Consider the following 22,495-nt stretch of genomic DNA (forward strand, 5'->3'; position numbering starts at 1 on the left):
CGGGATGGGTTTGGGACTGTGTATTTTGGTTTGAGTGTATGGGGACAGAGATCATGGAAAGGCTAACGTTGACAACATGCTCAGAAGATAGAGCGGGCGTCGTTATTAGCTTTCTCATCGCTGCATCGTTCTGTGACCCGAGAGGAACATGACTTTTTGTTGTTCACCAAGCGAGTCGCTGGTTTCCATCATTAGTCCAAGATTGAACTCAGAATGCAGGGTTAGAGCAATATATCAGTTTTCCCGATACTGATTGAAATGATTAAAGATCAGACAGAGTCACTGTCATCTACCTCTGATATGATCCATATGATGCAGTTTGTTACGTTACATATTTTTATTGGTTGATTTAAATTACAGGGTTAAACCGTCCTATTGGCCTTTTAATTGGAATATTGGCTACTTGCATGTAAAAAGCTAGGGCCATATCTTATGCCCAAGTCTTAGTGCAAGGGCGAATCTTTGCTAGTTTCTAGTTTCTAGTTTCTAAAAATCTCCCTTTTTTCTTTTAATGACCACTGGGTCACTGAAACACGTCCTTTGATGTACTGACCCAGTGGTTAAAAAAGGGAGATTTTGAGTGCTAGAAACTAGCAAAGATTTGCCCTTACACTATGACTTGGGTGTAGGATATGGCCCCTAGTCTCATGTGGTCATACCCAGCATCAGCATGCTTCCAGCGACAGAGGGCCTGGGCTGTTACGGAAGTCCGGCTCTCTGCGTGCATTGGTGCATCGTTTAAAATGTACCACCCCATGGGTTGCGTCCGTGGTTGGTCAATTCATATGTATGTCACGCATTTTGTTTTGCTCTTAGGGGGTGGTCCTTAACGACTTTTCAAGAGTGTGTGTGTGTGTGTTCCCTGTCACAGGCTCTATCAGGACCTAGCATCTAATCCGTATGACAAAGTGAATTCCTATGGGGCAGGCAGCTGGAGATGCTTGGTGTATACTGTGCTCATGTACTGTAGGACTCATATTCGTCATACTACCAGATGTAGATATCTATCTATGGCTGGCTACTCGGAGACTAGTCAAAACCGTAACCTTGTGAGGCAGCTGGAGTCACACAAAATCGTGAGATCACAAGCACACAACAAATCCCTCTTGCCACGCTCTGAACCTGAACCACCAGTGGTTCACACCATTCAGCGTCCTATGAGGCAGCTATGGGCAGGCTTTGGTATGACGCCAGCCAGAGCGAGCCCGTGATAGAATTGATAGCCAGATGCTTCATCCAATCCAAAGGTTTGCCGAGCACATTCCCTGATGCTTATGTGAAAACAAAGCATCTGGCAGCATCAGGTTAGTAAAAACATGAACTGACATTCTGTTTTTCGGCCTGTACATCATTATGTCCTCCAGCCTGTTTCCCTTCAGCAATTTCATTGTGCGAAGAAACTCCGAGAAACTCCCTATAGTGCATACACTGTACTTCAGGAGATGCCATTATTATTTTGCCAGCAGTAGCACGTATTCACATCATCAACTGCGACACAGTCCCTGATTGGCCAGTTATGTTGTCAACTACGAGGCAGGTCCTTGATTGGCCGTGGACTTTGTCATTCCTGGAAATGGCTGTGGGTGGGTTGGAGGCCAGACTGATCCACAGAACCAAACAGAATATGAGGTCATGTGATCAGGATGCTTTACCAGGCTATGTAGGCTATTAGTGTCGTCCACCTCCAATATGATGAATACTGTCTGGCTCTCTCTATCTCTCTCCTCCTCCCTGTTCGTTAGCGCCTCTCTCTTTGTCCCAATGCTCGTTGCCAGCTTTGATGTGGGTGGTGGTGTGTCTGTCTGCTCTCGGTGAATCATGGCCCCCCTTTGGTGCCAGGCGCGCTGGCACGGCGGCAGTCAAGCTGTTGGAGGGGAGAGCTCACAAATATATTTCAGTGTTCTCATCCACTGCGGAGAGGAGGGCGGGGATGGGGGAGGAAGATACAAGCATCCTTATTTAGCTATTCATCTGTGAAATATTATCAAGTGAAAAATTCTTAAAACAAGGGCAGATTGACCAAAATCAAGAAATAAACAAAAGAAAAATTAGCTGCCAATGGAATAGGAAAATTCAGCTAATGCAAGATCATTTCTACTCAATATTGGACTTATTTACCAAATACAAGATATTTTCAATTGATAATATTTCACTTTTTGCGGTGCTTCCCCCACGATCATGAAAAGAGGAAATCCTTGTGCAACGGAGTCCGCAACAGTCACTGTATATATATATTTATGTAGCGGGATGGGAAAAAACGATGACGCGGAGAGGAGGCTGGCGAGCAAATCGGGAATGAATACATAGGATGAAAAATGGTCAGGAAGTGGAATGCGGCCATGTTTGGCCGGGCATCACTTTACTGTAGGAATCTAATTAGAATGTGTTGAGAGATCATAGTTTTCCTTAGAGCGATCGGGCCTTTTCATGTTTATGTGATGCATATGCATGGAGCCTGGGCTGGAGCAATCAGCAGAAACCACATACCCTATATATTCCACACAGTCTAGCTCATAAGGTTCTATTCCACACAGTCTAGCTCATAAGGTTCTATTCCACACAGTCTAGCTCATAAGGTTCTATTCCACACAGTCTAGCTCATATGGGTCAGGGTCACAATGCATTTGTTGGGCCATAGTTAAACAAACAAACAAACAAACAGGGGACGGACAAGCCCATCTTTATTGTCACAAACACCAAATGCACACACACACACACACATGCTGAGTGGCGCCGTGAAATTTAGTCTCTGCATTTATCCCATCAAGGCATGTCCTTGCTGCAGCCAGCAGCGGTGGGCAGCTTTCAGTGTACGGCGCCCTGGGACCATCTTCAGTTCTTTGTGATCGCTGGTCAGGTGACGATCTTCTGCATGTTTTCAGTGAGGGTCCATACTGATGTTGTATGGAAGAAACCCCAGGGGAGCACAGGCAGAACATGCAAACTCCACACAGAAAGGCAGTTTTGATGGGATGGCCCACCTCGGCAGTGGGCACACAGCCTCAGCCTCAGGTGGGAATCGAACTCAGGACCTTCTCGCTGTGGGGCGACAACGCTACCACTGCGCCACCGTGCCCCCCTAGTTTGCTGATAATTCCTACTCTTAGTGCTGGTGTGAAAGTGTGTCACGCAGAGAGCTCGACGTCTGCCAACATCGTCAGAATCAGAGCAGATCCCCGAAGATGATCCTACAGCAGTCATAGAAAATACCCCCCTCTCCCCATCCACTCCTCATATGAACCAGAGCATATGGATTAATTTCTGTTCCTCCCAGTAAGCTATGAAGGAGGAAGAAAGACGCTTAGTGTCCAAAATAATGAAACATTCCATGACACGTCCTTATCAGCCAAATGAAAAAAATCACATTATCTTCAAAAGGAGGTTTGAAACGCCCGCCCGCCCGGTTCCTCGCTACCTCGAGCTGCACGTGGAATATCAACTGAGAGACAGTAATTCGCTCAAGCGCTTAATATTCTGTTCTCGGGGATGTAATATGCAAATTCTGAGGGGTCATGCAGAAGTCACGTTCGAAACAGAATCCCTTTAAGTTCATTTGAGAGGCACTTTTCCCCCCTCAGGAACATCAGTCAGCTATGGATCAGGTTCAGTTTGAGTCAAACAGGCCAAGGGCTCCGGGGAGCGGAGAGGTCTCTGACATGGTGCCGTCACGCCTTTAAACCCCACAGCTCCCACATTCACACCAAGGGATGCACCCATACAATAACCCCTATTATTAACATTGTTGTCATCATGGCCAATAACCGATATTTACTGATGTTGATATGATCTGTATAAAAACAAGTTTCTATGATAATCAAATTTGGTACATATTGAAAAACACAAGTAAACACTGTGAATTTGAAAAAGTAATGTCTTTCTTTATTTCCAAAACATTTGGAAAAGCTGATAAATCATAGATTCATCACAGTGTTTCCTCTCAGTATGAAGATTTTGGCCAATACCGATAACCGATATGATTACCGATATATTGTGCACTTTTGTTTTGTTGTTGTTTTTTTAATGTCTTTAAGCATTATGTTTAATTAGATGAGAACTTGAGGGTTTCAGTCCTTTTATTTAGTTTATCTGCAATGAGGGTTTAGTGCACACTGACATGTTTAATTTATTACAATCTCTATTTTATATTGCTGTGGAAGCATCAACACATTTTTCCTTCAAGCTGTCTGCTGGACAGGTTACATTATCTGTGCATGTGACAGCTTCATTTACTCTGCTGGACAGGTTACATTATCTGTGCATGTGACAGCTTCATTTACTCTGCTGGACAGGTTACATTATCTGTGCATGTGACAGCTTCCTTTACTCTGCTGGACAGGTTACATTATCTGTGCATGTGACAGCCTCCTTTACTCTGCTGGACAGGTTACATTATCTGTGCATGTGACAGCCTCCTTTACTCTGCTGGACAGGTTACATTATCTGTGCATGTGACAGCTTCCTTTACTCTGCTGGACAGGTTACATTATCTGCATGTGACAGCTTCCTTTACTCTGCTGGACAGGTTACATTATCTGCATGTTACAGCCTCCTTTACTCTGCTGGACAGGTTACATTATCTGTGCATGTGACAGCCTCCTTTACTCTGCTGGACAGGTTACATTATCGTTCATTGGCGTTCATACAAGCACAATAGGCCCTGTCCGTGGGTGGGAAGCCAGATTAAGCGTCCTGGTCGTTACACTTATGCCCCCTCTGGACGGTCGGGGGACCTGTTCGGGGGGAGGGGAACTGGGGGGAATAGCATGGAGCAACGACTGGGACAGCAGGGAGAATTGGCCAAGCACAATTGGGGAGGAAAAAGGGTGTGAAAACTTGTACAAGATCTCATCTCGGCTGCCTTCTGTCAGTTTCTTGCGGTCAGCTGAGAGCAGTAACGTCTTCAGTTGACCAGTTTGTGAGTGTGTTGGGTTGGCCGTTAGAGTGGACTGGACAATCGTCGGCTCTGCTATTGCATGTCTGCTAATGACCCGGGCTGCTCGTCTGCATGATGGCCCGATGATGCCAAGACGGAGGAGGTTTGTCGCTCCACAGGCCCCGCTAATCACTGGCAGAGAGGCAGAATGAGCCATATTATGAAGATGGGCAGGCCTGAGAGGGACACAGTGTGTGTGTGTGTGTGTGTGTGTGTGTGTGTGTGTGTGTGTGTGTGTGTGTGTGTGTGTGTGTGTGTGTGTGTGTGTGTGTGTGAGTGTGCGTGCGTGCGTGTGTGTGTGTGTGAGAGAGTGTGTGTGAGAGTGTGTGTGTGTGCGTGTGTGTAGGCGATGTATGTGCGAGTGTGTGGACATGTTTTTGTTTCGTTTTCTTCATATGTCGACGTCTGTGTGCCCCTGTCACACTCCCCCTCTACTAAAGCCGTCTCCAGATCGAATCGAACAGGCCAGCCTGGGCCCCAGAATAAAATATCAGTATTGTTTCTGCAATTCAACCAGCAGCCAGTTATTCCTACAAAAGGGTTGTCATCCTGTCATGGACATTGTTTCTCACCTTTAGCTCTCATAACATTAGTTTATCATTAAATCTCTCTCTCTCTGTCATTCCTATCTGTCTCTCTCTCTCTGTCCCTCTCTCAAGAGACCACACCCTTGTGGCACTGGCTCTATCTGCCCCAGGAGAGTCAAGGGAGCAGACTCATTATAAGCTGCAGCTGGAGTGTGAGGCAGTGTTAATCCTATTTCTGCTCGTTAATGGGATTATCTCTTTTAATTAATGGAGAGCGAGTGCAATTATGAGCGGTGAGAGGTTCACCGTCGTATCATCACGTCAGCACTCCAGCTGCTGTCACACAGACAGCTGATATCCACCCTGAACTCACGCACAAGCAGCAGGAATAAAACACAATTATTATTATTATTATTGGCCTGATTTTCCCCTGCCGATCTGGGGAGAGTTATAGACTAGCACATGCTTCCTCTGATACATGTGCAGTCGCCAGGCGCTTCCTTTCACCTGACAGTGAGGAGTGGGAGGTTCACGCTATTCCCCCCAGTCCCCCTCTTTCCCAAACAGCTGCCCCAACCGACCAGAGGAGTCAAGTGCAGTGACCAGGACCCGTGATCTGGCTTCCCACCCGCAGACATGGCCAATTGTGCCTGTATGGACGCCAAAGGACAATGGACACCTAGCCAGAGGTACAGTAACATGAGGGCTCGAACCTGTGCCCCGGTGTTGGTAGGTAGGGAATCTATCGCTGCCATACCCGGACGCCCGAATACAGCTTCTCCCTGTGTGACCTTAAACTTTACTTCCAATTGTATTGAGCTTAATTATCATGCAGGTGCAAAGTGTTGAATCAGTTCAGGTTAAGGCTTCTGATAGACGACCAGTGTCGTTTTTATACGGTAAATATGAAATCAAAAAGGCTACAATTTTACTCATAATATTGGAGTTGGACGACACCAATACAGTACAATAGAAGTTGCTCGTATAACATTTTGAATAATGGCCTCATATATCAGTCTAACATTATAATGAAGTAATATCTCACTTCAGGCCGTGGTATATGGTCATTATATGAGAGCTAAGAGGGTTGTCGACCCCCTTGACAACCCTGTGATATATAATGACCATACCACAGCCCCAAGTGAGCTATTGCTTTTATAAAATGATGATCAAGTAGGCTATGGCAAGATGAAAGTTATACACACACTCAAATTTAAATTGTTTCTATTAATAATAATAATAACAATAATAAAATAGTCCCTCCCGGCTTCCTGCGCATAGAGCGTAGGCAGTTGTTGTGCAAGGGTTAGGTTTAGGGTTGCACTAACGCATCGGGACAGGACGGACAACGACGTTAACCACCGAGATGCTGGAGGGGGGATCATCGCCCTCCACTGTGTCCCACATCACAGACACACACAAACACACTCCATCAGCAAGGTGTGAGCTGGCCTCTGTTCCGTCCCACTGCACCACAGCACACTTAGTGAGGTCTTAAAGGGGACAGGGACAGGACAGCAGAGTGACATCACAAGCTGCAGCTGTCAAAACAGACAGAGGGGACTCACATCGTCCCTTTAATCACAGAGAGAGAGAGCTTATGTGTCACCGCTCGACACGCACGGCTGCGCACACACACACACACACACACACAAACACACACACATAAACACACAACTCATTCAGTGTCGCAAAATCCAGTCCTTCAGCCAATCCCATCAAATCCAAATCCACTCAGAAGAACGGTGAAAAATGTCTTTCTTTAAACTATTCAAGATAAATAGTTTATCCACCTTGTTTCCCCTCATTGATTTATATAGGTGATCTGAAAATAGGTGAGTAAACTCTTTGCCTCATATGTAATTTGCAAATGTAAATTTCGTAACAGTGTTTCTTTATCACAGTATACCTTTTTTTATCAGTGGTTATATGGTGTTTATGGTACTTTATTGAATAATTGAATGTACTTCCCGTCTGTTTGTATATAGTTGTAATTTCCGCCTTATACGCACAACGCTGAGGAAGTGCTGTACATTTGGATGGAAACCCAACTTCTCTCTCTCTCTCTCTCTCTCTCTCTTTCTCTCTCTCTCTGAGAACAAGGGAGCGTTTTGTTCCAATTAGCCCAGCCAGCAGACGAGCTGCTCAGGATGATTAAACCCAACACACCTTCCTCTCCTCCTCCCCTGGATTAACATACAACTACACTGCAGGCAGAGAGAGAGAGAGACAGAGAGACAGAGACAGAAAGCAAGAACAAAATGCAGTAAGGGTGAGAGAGCGAAACCGAGAGTGGGCAGACAGAGAGAGCAAGAGAGATTGAAACTAGTGCTGCACGATTAATCGAATCGCAATCGCGATGTCAGCACGTGCGATTACATAACCGCAAAAGGGTGCGATTATTTTTTTTAAAGCGTCTGTCTGTTTGTGTGTGTGTGTGTGTGTGCCGCAGCAAATAAACAAAAACCTGTTTATCTGCCATCATACTGGACATCAACACTAGCGGGAGACTTCTCCCACTCAAAGCAAATAAGTAATGTTATGCGCAACGTTAACAAACATATAACATCTTACCGAGAGGGAAAGAGAGCAGCCATGATCGCTGCTAAGCTAATAACTAGCCGATCGCACCTTGTGAAGAGAACATGGCTATATAATTTAAAAGATTTTTATCATTAAAAAAATATATGCTGTATTCTGTTCTTAAAATGTTTTAGATTATTTTATTTCAAATTGTTTTATTTATGTATTTTTAATGTTTTATATTTTAATATATTTCACGTATTTTAGTCTGTGATACTGTGAAACCGTGGTATTTTTGTCCAAGGTTATCATACCGTCAAAAACTCATAACGGCCCATCCCTAGATACCATTTGTTTATTATATCGCAGTCACAATTGCAATATTCTCCAAAATAATTGCAAATCGCACCTTTTCCCCAAATCGTGCAGCACTATTTGAAACACACAGACTCTTGTATTTCAAGAAAAAAACTGCATCTCTCCTAACCTGACGCTGTCAGATGGTTTGTTTTCACATCTGGGGATGAGTCACTCAGGAAACCATTTCAAAGCGCAGGCACTTTTGAAAAATCCCTGTCAGGTGATTGGATGAACCATCTGTCACGTCTATCACAGGCTCGCTCTCGCTGGCGTCACACCAAAGCCCGCCCGTAGCTGCCTCACAGGATGCTGAATGGTGTGAACCACTGGTGGTTCAGATTCAAACCAATAGATTGGAACGTGGCAAGATGGATTTGTCATGTGATCGTGATCTCATGATCTCGTGTGAATCCAGCAGCCTCACAAAGTTATCTCTCCACCAGAAACAGAAGAACTCACCGGGCACAAAACTACATTTTCAAGATATCCTTTTCCAACGTGTGAAGTTGCACTAGGCAACTGCAGATTTTTCCCCACTTATTAAAAACATTTGGTTCCCTCATTAAAAGTCAATGGGATTTTTGTATGGGGATTTAGGTTAAATGCTTAAAATAAGCTCTGTGGTTAACAAAAGTTTATGAAACGGCAAACTTCGTGTTCAGTGAAATAATCTCCACAAATCAGGACCACTTTTATAACTTTAAACGTAAATGTGATTCTTAAAAATCGAGATTTTCAGAAAACGTGTACTGTATACTGGCGGATATGTTTTGCAGTGCACTGTATACTGGTGGATATGTTTTGCAGTGTACTGTATACTGGTGGATATGTTTCGCAGTGCACTGTATACTGGTGGATATGTTTCGCAGTGCACTGTATATTGGTGGATATGTGTTTCGCAGTGCACTGTATACTGGTGGATATGTTTTGCAGTGCACTGTATACTGGTGGATATGTTTCGCAGTGTACTGTATACTGGGGTTTTGCAGTTTATCATGAATGAGAAGTTTGAACTCTCAACACTTGGTCCACTGTTTTGATTAAATGCAGACACATAAGTCATTTTAGCAGCAGACTTTGCATAAACACTATACAGTTATTAATATATTGCACTTTAACAAGCAGAGCTGTTTGTGTTGAGCACACCTCATAGTAAATGTCTCCATATAATACACTGTAAACGATTTATGAATGTGGCAAGGTGAGTATGTTGGGAGAACAGCATTGCATAGATGGAAGGGATACTGGTATTTCACATCGCCCCCAAAGCCAATTTCAAATCAATGTCACTTATTGAAAACATTGTGATTATCTCATCTAGAGTGACTTAATGAGCACAACAGTTAAATTCCTAGATTCCCACAATTACAATTATAAGGTCCTTGAAACACAAATACATCAACAATATGAACATAAGAATATTAAGGTACAGACAGATACGGCTCGCATGCACTCTCCACCCCCAACCCACCCGCACCCTACAAACCCTTTATAATAGGTACTGTAAGTAGGTAGGTAGGTATGATAGGTAATTAAAATTATCAATGATTATCAATATCAGGGGCGTCTGGGTAGTGTAGAGGCATTCGCCTACCACCACAGAGACCCAGGTTCAATTCCTGGCAGCGGTACTTCAGACACAATTGGCCATGTCTGCGGGTGGGAGGGTGGTGGGATATGAGTCCAGGTCGCTGCACTAGCACCTCCTCTGGTTGGTCGGGCACATATATCATATATATGTGCGTGTGTGTGTGTGTGTATGTATATGTATATATATGTTAAAAAATACATACTACCGCATGCGCTGGGACCACTGAGATATATGAATGGAGAGAGTGTCCCTATCTCCTCCCTGTATCTTCTATTGAAGCCAAAATCCTGCCAGATCAGTGAACCAGATTCTGCGCAGTAGCTCCGTTGATTTAGAACACAAGTGTCAAACTCGAGGCCCGGGGGCCAGATCCGCCCCGGCACCTCATTTTATGTGGCCGGCGAGAGCTAGCAAAGAATACAATTTGCGCAATACAATTCTTCGCAATATAGCTTAAAATAGCTATTGTTAAATGGAATAATAGTTGCAGGCTACTAGCTGTCTGTTTGCCATTGTTTTCCCTATAATTCTGCTTTCAGAGCTAGTTATTAAGTATTAAGTTATTACTAAAAAACAATAATAACCAAATCAGAGGCAATTATGAAATATTATAACACATAGGCTAGATACATTTATATCATGTTATATTTACAACCGGCCCTTTGAGGGCAACCATAATGCTGATGTGGCCCGGGGTGAAATGGAGTTTGACACCCCTGATTTAGAACCTCTGTGGGCTCCCCGCCCCTCTGAACTTTCTTATGTAGAGCTGCTGTTTCTAGAATGCGCACAGTGCGTTGTGTATTTATATACAGTCTAGCTCTGTAAATATGGCACTTTAAGTTGTAATATTTTTTGTCTCGCCAAAAGTAACCAGGAAGATTCCCACTATGAGATCAGTTTATCAAAATGACGCCTGTACGAAAATCTGATTTTGGTTGTCGGAGATTTAGACCTGCTGTGCTGCTGTGCTGTGCTATCAGCGCTCTCAGCCTGGACCGGAAGTGGAGGCATGTATGCTCCTCTCGGCCTCACTGGGGAAATTATCCGATGCACTGCTGTGTTGATTAAGCTAGCCTAATGTTTCCGTGGCATTTTGATTAACTTTATGATTTAATTCCTTTTGGAGCAAATGTTGGTTTTACAAATCTAACCTTGACACTTTACGCTACGTGTTTACTGGTATAGTGTGGGTAGGGCAGCAACGTTGTAACGTTCCATTTAATATAGCTCAGTGGTAACGTTAGCCTAGCTGCCTAGTCTCGTCTCTGTTAACTATATCCTTACAACAGCTGGAGCTTGTGAAGAACGAACATCCCCACAGTCAAAGCATTTCTCTGAGATATCCATATAAAAACGTTTGTTGCTTTAATACCAAAAATAAAACCTGTTTATGTGATGCTAACGGCTAACCCGTTAGCGATTAGCTCATGGCTGATGCTTGCGTACTAGGCCCCATCTTACACCGGGACGGGAGTTAATGTTATAAAACACATTTCCTGGCAGTTGGACAACCTGGTAAGTTCTGAAAATATGTGTATAGTATTGTGTTATTCCAGCTATCGTTATCGGTTGTTAAGTTATAGTAATATTAAGCCGATAAATAATGAAAAACAGTCGACTAGCGAAAGCGGCTAACGATATTGCTAACGTAGCTGGAGTAACTACTAACACATATTTTCTGAACTTACTTAAGTCCCCAACCAACGTTAATTCCTCACGCACCTTTCTCAAAACAATGTTCTTTTTATTGCGGTCCATTGATATGTCTGGTAAGCCAGCACAGCCAACCCATGAGCCACCGCCCGTGCTAAGAGCCTCTGTCCCGGGCCGGCCCCACACACCCAGCAGAGCCACCCCGACCTCCAGGCAGCGTTAGATAACGATGAAGCCGTGTGTCTATGATGATAGATCTATAATGTGAAGAGCCTGTCCAGCTAATGATGGCTTGAGACTGGCTGCCACAGCTGTCAATCATCCATTTTTATCCCTTTTTATATGTCAAATAACTACTTAAAAACAATCTGATCAGAAAAATGACCACTTGCACAGGCATTAGCATGATAATGACTATCTAAAATGATATAAACCACCTTTGGAAAAAAATTATCTGACGTTTACTGTGAATATTTCGGTTGTGATTTTCCCATCCACTATCCACTATATCCAATACTGGATTCAGCCATCAGGGCGGCGATCTGACATGCAGCGGCTTCACTAAACGGGACCTCAAGTGGCGTCCATCTTTATTTATGTCGATGGCTGGGACGCGTCATCAGTGATGTTAAGTTAACTGGGGTCGTAAGGTGTTTCGGGTCTGTCGAACATCATACACCCTCGCCCAGTAGACCCAGCCGAGGCCGATTAAGACCCCGACTTGCATCCCAGAAGCAGCCGCTCATGGATCAGCCCTCCTACTCTGTCTGCAACGTTGCCCGCGGAAGGGCCGATCACGCCAAATCCGCTGCAATAGAGCTAGTGCTACATCGCAGCATTGCAAGACGCTTCGGTGCATGGAGGCTCAGGCCCTGTGGGTTTACTCCCGGCCGCGCTCCTCCTTCGTCTCACCAGACCCTCCTGGGGCAAAGGCATACAGAGGCAGAGAGGATGCCTTCAAGAAGGCCTGTGCGTTGCACGTCATTCGCCTGCGCCAAGCACCTCGCTCTAGCCTGAAGGACCCCAGGCCGTGCCGATCTTTATATAGATTTTCAGGAGGCTAATCCGTAGCGTTTGTGGATTTCTCCCTCACGAGAGAGCCAGGCTGGGGTGCTAAACCCATCCCGTACCCGATGCCGTCTCTCCGACCGTCAACTGTCTCTTCAGCTTGTCACCAATCTATACCTGGTTGTCATATATATATATATATATATATATATATATATATATATAGAGAGACAATCTTTTGGGCTATATCGCCCAGCCCTAATTCTCTGCCATTCTCTCCATTCGTTCTTTTCCCTTTTCCAACCCCTCCCACCTCATCTCCCCCATCTGTCTTCATCTTATTACAGATGTCAATAATACTGTCCCGCTTTACCCCCCTGATAAACAGCCCTATTATGCCCCGTGACCCCCAGCCCTGTTTACCTTGTTAACAGCACCCCAAACACACAACCTCATTTCCTATGCTACACTGTGTGTGTGTGTGTGTGTGTGTGTGTGTGTGTGTGTGTGTGTGTGGCTGCAGAGAGAAACACTGGTGGGGCTAATAGTGACGCTGTTTGCTCAGTTGCCCCGCATTACTTCCAGAGATGCCTGCAGTGTTTGAAGTCAGTGAGAGAGAGAGACAGAGAGGGAGACGAGAGAGGGGAGAGTGTGTGTGTGTGTGTGTGACTGTGTGCGCGCGCGTGCGTGTGTGTGTGTGTGTGTGTGCGTGTGCATGTGCAGAAGAGGAGCAGCGTGCTAATAGAGCTCAACAGTCACGTGACATGTATTGCCCCAGAAGTGAATTCCCCACTCATTTTCTCCATAGACATTATATAACGAGTTTTAAGGCTTGAACCAAGCCAACCAGTCTCCCAGAGAATTGTGAGTGACCATACATTTCACTTTTAGCAAAACCAAAAATAAATGCAGGACAAAAAGGTGGCAAATCTGATTGTTTTCACGCTTTTATTTTTTGTTTTAGCTGAAAATGAAATGTTTTATGGTCACTCACAATTCTCTGGAAGACTGGTTGGCTTGGTTCAAGCCTTAAAACTCGTTATATAAGGACTTTTCAAAATGTCTATGGAGAAAATGAATGGAGAATAATTCACTTCTGGAGCAAGAAACATCACGACTGATGAGCTCTATAGGCCTTAGTAATGGAGGCTTTGTTGTTAGCTGACAGAGGTGCGTTGCTGCGGGATACGATCCCACCACTGCAGTTTGATCTTTGCCACTGGCTGGCTGCATGGGAATACAACAGGCACACACACACACACACACACACACACACACACACACACACACACACACACACACACACACACACAAGGCTATGTTTACATACAGAAACTTGTTTCAAACCATGCAATGTCTCGTTTTGTTTGTTACAAGAGCATGGACTCAAACAGGGCCAAGCTGGATCAATTACAGCCAGAGTCAGGGCCAAGCTGGATCAATTACAGCCAGAGTCAGGGCCAAGCTGGACCAATTACAGCCAGAGTCAGGGCCAAGCTGGACCAATTACAGCCAGAGTCAGGGCCAAGCTGGACCAATTACAGCCAGAGTCAGGGCCAAGCTGGACCAATTACAGCCAGAGTCAGGGCCAAGCTGGACCAATTACAGCCAGAGTCAGGGCCAAGCTGGACCAATTACAGCCAGAGTCAGGGCCAAGCTAGATCAATTACAGCCAGATATAAGGTCTTTACACACACAATCAGTTTTTTCGTATGCATTTTTTAATCCGTCATCTGAAAACACAGACCGGTCAAACAGCTCGCAAAAGGCTTTTGACTGATGTGAAAAACACAGAAAATCCAACCAGTTCTGAAAACTGACAGGCGAATGTTTCGGAGGCAGTGTGTAAACGTCACTGACACAACATGAGGTCATGTGACAATTTCAGAGGAACAATACGGACTTGTTGTGCAAAAGCCTTAAGGGCCAAGCTGAACCAATTACAGTCAGTCAGGGCCAAGCTGGTCTCCTACTGGTCAGCCACCGCTGTCAGTCTGTCAAGTGTGTGTGTGTGTGTGTGTGTGTGTGTGTGTGTGTTTGTGCGTGTGCCGCATGACGTGTCAGTCACGTTTTGAACCCGTGAGTGGTAGAGTTCAAAGGGCTGGTCTGTGCTCTCTCTGTGGGCGTCTCTCTGACAGCGCCGGCACACAGAGAGAGACAGCATCATTGGCAACTATGGTCATACAGCCTGGTCGCCAGGATATAATAATGATGTCGGCCAGGGGCGGACCGCCATCGGGAGTACCGGTGGGCCGCTGGACAATTAGGCCGGCTGCCAAAAAACATTAAAATAATGTGTAGCCTATGTGTCCCGTCCAATTCACCAGTGGTACTCCTGATATAGACAGAGACACAGAGAGAAAACACACAGTAAACTGGAGTTGAAGTGCTGTGTGATCGACCGGCCCACACACTGGCTAGTGGCCCGCTAGAGCAGGAGCGGGGGGCCGTTACGATTGATTGGGTATGGTCTACCAATCACTGGCGATTTTACTGGGGGTGCAGTTGCACCCCCTAGTGGTTACATGAAATTTCTATATGTAAATAGACGTCTGCGGCCGACATTGCTGTCTAGAATGAAGAACCTGGTATCATGAAATGAGAAGACCTAAGGCCTCCATTGACCATTGGTACCAACCATGTCATGCTAGCTTGTCTGCAAGTACATTTTGGCAAGGTAATAACTGGCAGATGGGGGTGCTCTGATCATCTTTTTTTGCCACCGATCACCGATCGTCGATTGCCTATGAGAAATATCTGCCCGACCCATCACCGACCCATCACCGACCCATCACCGATTACAGATCACCGATTTTTTTTTTAAGCAGCTATAGCAGTCTATTATAGAACAGTTTCCATTTTACATATAGGCCTACATTTCATGGATCAAATTGAAAGTGCAGCACATTTTCTTTTTTTCTACATAAATATTTTATATTGTGTAGGCTAAAGGTGATTTTTTTTGTGTGTGAGATAATTGGAGCACAAGACTGTGTTGAACTAAATGGCTAGAAGAATGTTCTTTATAGTTCAGTCCAGTTCCCTCAGTTCAGTTTATAAAGGAACAAAAATATTCCACTTCAGGATTTCCATGTTACCAGTTCAATGCAGTTCAGTTCACTCAACAAAAATACTCCATTCCGGGATTTCCCTGCTACACAAGAAACATAACTTCGACTCAAGGAAACTATTTTATAGAGTTATAAGCTAAAGCAGCTAAAGCTAACCAGAGCTATTAACATTACGAGGATACACGCAAATATGGATCAAACGCGGCCTTAACACCACGCAAATGCCTCGAGGTTCGGTAGGCGAGAGGACTGGACGTAACTTCTCTCTGCTCTACTCAACAGCTGATTTGTGTGATTCAAAGATGCAAGGGGCGTGTTGACAGTCTGGTGTGGTGTGTGGAGATGAGTAAAAAAAAAACACTGACGAAAGCAAAGCGTGTGAACACAATGATAAACGTTAGAGCGCAATATGAAAGTTAAACGATAGACATTGAAGACATGAAAATGTTTTTTTTACGCCAATTAACTCTGCGGAGAAATGGGCTGCCTCATGTTTCTCACGTGCAGCACGATCAGCTATACAATCGGCGACAATAAAGTAATATTGATCGCATATTTGAGGTCAAAATCGGCCGATACAGATTGCGTGCAGATCGATTGGGGCACCTCTACTGGCAGACATGGCCATTTTAAAAGGCCATGTCTTTGTGTCTCACATCCTGAATGTTTCTATGGCGTTCCCCAAAGTCTTACTGTAGTGTCTTAATGTGGTATTTTAGAGGGATTTCTGACCTTTTGTAATTCAAGGCCCACTTCTGATTGTTTAAATAATTCTGAGGACCAGCTTCCCAAATAAATGATAGGCTATCATTCTGATATCCTGATGTGAGAGGTCATCCACAGCCCACTAGATGGCGCTCTGAGGCCCAGTGGGCCATGACCCAGTGTTTGAGAAACACTGTTCGCAGAATAATCAATCATTTTTCAACCATTTCATCACTGTAAAAGCCACAGCATAGTAAAGAGTATATTAATGTGATGTGTGTAGTTATTCATAGATCTAGCCTCTTCGTTTTGCTCTCAAAGTGCAACAGGTTGATGCATTATTACTTTAAAATGTACAAGGTTTTCTTCTTCAATAGCCAGCGATAGATACATAATTTATCTACGTCTGTTGCACAAATTTTGAAACTTGGTTAAGGACCGCCCCTAAGCCCAAAACTAAATCCATGACAGACATATGAATTGACCAACCACGGACCTCCTCGTTTATCTCATGGGGTGGTACATTTTGAACCATGCACCGGACTTCTGTAAAGGCCCAGCCAATCAGATTTTACCGTAGGAATTACTATTACAAGCAAAACCCGGAAATGCTGACTTGTGATTCAGAACCTCCGTCGCTGGAAGTGATGATGTAAGATGTTTGGTAGTCTGACCACATGAGACTAGGATTTAGTTGTCTGCAGTCTGAAGCTGTTAGCAGTGGGGCCAAGTTTGGTTTTAGCATGGCGCATGAGCTGATAAACTTGTTTTTTTTATGCAGCCAGAGTTTCCTTCAAGTGTTTGGTGTCTTCTTCAGAGACCATAATGACGGTACGTAAAAAAAAACAAAAAACAAGGGGGCATGAGTTTAAAACTTGGGGCCATTTGAGTTGAAGTCGGGGTTGGAGGAACGGGAGGAGAAAAGAAAGCTTGACAATCATTAAAAGTGGGAGAAACTTCAAAGTGAAACTTTCAAAAAAAGAAAGAAGATGGAGCTAGTTTAGTTTCAGGCATAATAATGATGAAAACCCCACCACTCAAATTTGTCCCATTTTTCCACAAGGCAAAGAACCAAATCTACAGTTCAGCTGGAGTTCAGCAGCCAGCGTGCTTTTCCCCCAAGCCTCCTCCTCGTTACCCATCTAATCCACTGTCACTGTCACTGTGTACCATCACAGCATTCAGCTGCGCCTCCCTGCCAGAGAGAGAGGGAGAGAGAGGGGAGAGGGAGAGAGAGGAGGGAGAGAGAGAGAGGGGGAGGGAGGAAGAGAGATGGAGGGTAGGGAGAGAGAGGGAGAGAGAGGGAGAGAGACAGAGAGGGGGTGAGAGAGAGGAGAGAGAGATTGGGAGGGAGAGAGGGAGAGATAAATGGATAGAGAGAGGGAGAGAGGGAGAGAGGAGGGAGAGAGAGAGAAAGGGACAGAGAGAGGGAGAGAGGGAGTGACACAGAGAGAGAGAGAGAGAGAGATGAACTGGTGAGATCAGGACATTCACACAGACGCGCGTGCACACACATACACACACACACACACACACACACACACACACACACACACACACACACACACACACACACACATCCATCCATATCCACATAGAGAAAGACATCTTATGAGCTGTTTAATTAGCCTGGTGGTGTATGAGGGTGATCAGGAGTTCACAGTAAAGTTTTCCTGTAGATAAGACTGTGTAGGGAAGCCGGGCCTACTGCACCGAGGAGGAGGCGGAGGCAATGAAGAGGGGGCACTCCAGTTTATTTGCTTACCTGACTCGTCCCGGACCTCCTCATCTCCTCATCTGTTAAAGCAGAGGAGAAAGCTGCCTCTGACAGACGCATCAGACACGGATGATTTTCTCGCTGTGAAAGAGTTCAAGAGTTTTTGATGATGACGGTTTGTGCTGTGATAGTAACCTGCTCCCCCTCTTTAGGTGCTGTGTCCACAGAAAGAGTGCTCCTTTTCACAGCACCGCGCCTGGTGTTTAGCGCTCTCGGCTGCTAGTGTTTCTGGGCACAGCGCTCTGGGCTCTTCAAGTAGAAATCACGTCTACTTTTGGAGCTGCTCATTTTCGACCGACCAATCCAAATCGAGTAAGAGGCGGGACTAAAAAGATCAACAAACTTGTTGGAGGATTATCTTGTTGGGTTGATGTTAGCTTGCTATTTACCTTGTATGCTACCTAGCTAACATTAGCTACTAATTGTTAAGAGTCAGCTCTGTGTGTTGTGTGTCTGTGCATGTTGGAAGCGCTCTAGGTATTCATGTTTTTTTATCCAAAGTGCTCCTCCAATTAAAACAAGGCCAGGTCGAAACCTGGCATAGGGCCGGTGTGCTCAGTAAAGTGCAGAACTCTGCCAAGGTGTATTGAGTCATTTGTGTAGTGTGCCTGTGCTGTAGTGTAGCCTATGTGGGTTAATAATCCTGGGTTTAAGCTTCATTAACATGAAGTGCCAGATTTATGGTTAATCTAGTAATATATATTATTTTCACACATAAATGTAGGCTATTGAAATGTAGGCTTATTATGTGGTGTATTCCCAGCCCCCCCCCCCCATACGTGTAGGCTAGGTGTTTTTTTTACAATGAATTCGTATATCATTAATAATTGGGATTATTGTAAATATTAGGATAGGTGAGATCAGATGACTGCTTACCATGTAAAAGCTTTAATAACACTGGAATTGAGGGCCATAGACTATGGGCCAAAATTCAAATATAACACTATGGCCCATAGTGTTATTAAATATTGTACATGGTATGCAGTCATCTGATGTCCCCTCCCCTAAACATTACATGTCATGACTTGCTCCTTCCTTGGCAGAGATCTGTGCAGCACATTGCCTCGTGTTTCACTGTAAACGAGTAGGCTATTGTGACAAGCGAACTTGTTCAGTGAAACAAGTTCGCTTGTCACACAATACTCGGATTTATTTGAGGGCATGTATGTTTATCGTTCACGTTCGCTAACCTGTCGGTCTTTAAACTCTTTGAACAGGTCGGGGTGCCTGTTGGCAAGATGTTTAGCCAGGTTCGATGTGTTTGAGCCTTTCGCTTTGGTCGCGTTGAAGCACCTTTTACTTCAGGAGCAACTGCACGGCCGGGCGTCAAGTCAGCCAGAATGTACTAGTACGTCATCCGCTTTGTTGCTTTCAAAATAAAACGCTTATTGTAACCTTATTTATTTTGAGTAATGCGTTACAGCCACAGTTTCACGCCATATAACATCACAACGAGTATTTTGATACAAGTTTTGCTGCTTCATTCATTGAAATACCTTTTCTCCTCCAACGTGCATCAATAAGCTATTTACTTTTGTTTAAGTAACATTATTTTGAAAGTTTTAACCGGAGGTTTTCCAGCTCTTCCCAAAAAAAGCTGCCTGGAGATATTCTCCCGAATGAGAAGCACGCTTCTTCATAGCGCACGCCCGATAAAACTCATTGAAAACGTTGCACTAGTTTACTGACTACACTGTCGTTTCCCATAACGTTAGTCACAAGAAATGTGGAGAAAGAATCACTTTTTGGGAGACAATCGCATCATGGTGATCACTATTCAGCAACAATGGACATGTATTGGAAATCAAATGCCTTCGCTTGTTTCACAACTTGTCTGCTCCAAAGCGCTACTCCAACCGGAGATGGGGACTGCCCCCCTAGTCCGATACCTCACGAGTCCGATACCTCACGAGTCCGACACCTCATGGTTTTGGGTTAGGGTCTGGGGGAGGTTAGGTTTAGGCGTGGGGGTGGGGGTGGGAGAGGTTAGGTTTTGGGTTAGGGTCTGGGGGAGGTTAGGTTTAGGCGTGGGGGTGGGAGAGGTTAGGTTTTGGGTTAGGGTCTGGGGGAAGTTAGCCTCTTTTTTCGGACTCGTGAGGTGTCGGACTCGTGAGGTATCGGACTCGTGCCATGGCACCCCGGAGATACTGTCTAAAGGTAGGCTTTAGAATGATGTTAGCTTAGCGTCACCTAATATCATCACAGTCAGTCCCTCTCCTGACAAAAAAATGCTCCAGGTAGTGCTTTTTCCATGCAAAAATGCAAACGTTATGTGTGAACAGCCCCATACACAGCAGATTACCCCTGCTCAGTCATTACCATTGTAATCACACAGCCCGCGCCCCCCGCGCGAGTGCTCGAGCACTCGTTCATAATAGAAGGAGAGTACTCGACTATTTAAATTGCTTAAAATGCGCATCCCTAGAAGCCGCTGCCATTTTCGCTGTCTGTCCTCCTGTGTGTCGGGTGCTGCACTGGCCATAGAGCGAGCAGAGAGGGAAGAGGGAAAAGTCGGCACGGCCACACATGAAGCAGACAGAGTCAGAGAGAGCTTTTTTTCACCATGCAAAAATGCAAACGTTATGTGTGAACAGCCCCATACACAGCAGATTACCCCTGCTCAGGCATTACCATAGTAATCACACAGCCCGCGCCCCCCGCGCGAGTGCTCGAGCACTCGTTCATAATAGACTATTTAAATTGCTTAAAATGCCCATCCCTAGAAGCCGCTGCCATTTTCGCTGTGTCCTCCTGTGTGTCGGGAGTCGGCACGCCCACACATGAAGCAGACAGGGTCAGACTTCTCTCTTCAAAGAGAGAGCTTTTTTTCACTTTTCACCAGTCACCATTGGTTCAAGGCAACGATGTGTTTATTAGCCAGAGGTGCATTACCGCCACCTACCGGACTGGAAAGACATTTACTCGGCCTGGATCCGTGCTCAAATGCGGGCGACAGAGTGGAATGTAAGGGCCCTGCTGTGCATGCTGCACACCGGCCCCAAAAACGCAGTCTGTGGACACGGGCAAGGATGTAGTGCTATCTGATTGTAACCCAGTTGAAAAAGTGTTTTGGGTTAATAACAGTTTATTATTTTTGGGTACAGTTGTAGGCTACTATGTTGAAATATGTTGATATATTCATGTTGCCAAAATAACAGTTGTACTCCATTGCACTATGTTGAAATATTCATTATCAAAATATGTATGCGATATGATATGTTTGTTTACTTACCTATGAAGAAGAATGGCCAATCCGGAGAGAGGTTGATGGTTCAGTGGAACGGAAGGAGGAAGTGATGGAGAGAGAAAAAGAAAACAAGATGAGATGATGGTAAATTGCTAGTAGCCAGATATCAAAGAAACTTTTAGAAAACGTAACACACGTTTTCCTCCTAACAGTCTTATAGTTGACCAGTTTAATTACATATGAATCGGGAGTGTAAGTTGTAAGTGAGCCTGGCGGTGGATATATAGTAAACTTCGGCTAGGAGTTACTGAAAGTCATTCTCCAGTCTATGTACTGTGTTAGCAAGCTAGTTGGCTAAGCTAGCTAAAGACGTCTATCAGCGTGGAGCAGTCTGTTAACTCAGCAGACATACGCCACTGCTACGCCTGGATACAGGCGATCATCACGGACAGTCGGACACACCAGATAGCGGTTTGAGCCACCTGTGGATGCTCAAACTTCCTCTGGCAATGCTGGATTTCGTGCTGGACCAAGCAGCTACCAGAAGCAAGCCCGCTTTCATCTCGTTCTATAACGTCAGAAGCAAGGTGGCTTCGGGGCACGGTGGCTCAGCGGTAGAGCTGTCGCCTCACAGCTAGAAGGTCCTGGGTTCGATTCCCGCCTGGAGTGGGCGCCGAAGGTGTGTTCCCCCATATCCTCAGGTGCCCACTGCCCACTCCCAGCTGGGCTATCTCGTCAAAAGGGCCCTTGGGTGTGGAGTTTGCGTGTTCTCCCCGTGCTCCCCAGGGGTTCCTCCATACAACATCGGTATGGACCCCCACTAAAAAAACATGCAGAAGATCGTCATCTGACCAGTGACGACTACAACCGAAGTTTGTCCCCGGGCGCTGTACACAAGAAAGCTGCCCACTGCTCCTGGCCTGCCCACCGGAGGAAGGACAAGCCCGGATGGGATAAATGCAGAGACCATATTTCACTGGCCACTGTCAGCATGAGTGTGTGTGTGGCCGCATGCATGTTGTGTTGCGCTGTCGTGTGACAAATAATCCTTTCCTCTCGTCTGTACCATAGCCACCTGCGGACCGTTCGCACCCCTCCTGGAACTGTGCCAAACTCCCGGACCCGGACTAACGTAACCCTAGTTCTATGAATACATT

This window comes from Poromitra crassiceps (assembly GCF_964638095.1).
Source record: "Poromitra crassiceps genome assembly, chromosome: 6".
Taxonomy (NCBI): Eukaryota; Metazoa; Chordata; class Actinopteri; order Beryciformes; family Melamphaidae; genus Poromitra; species Poromitra crassiceps.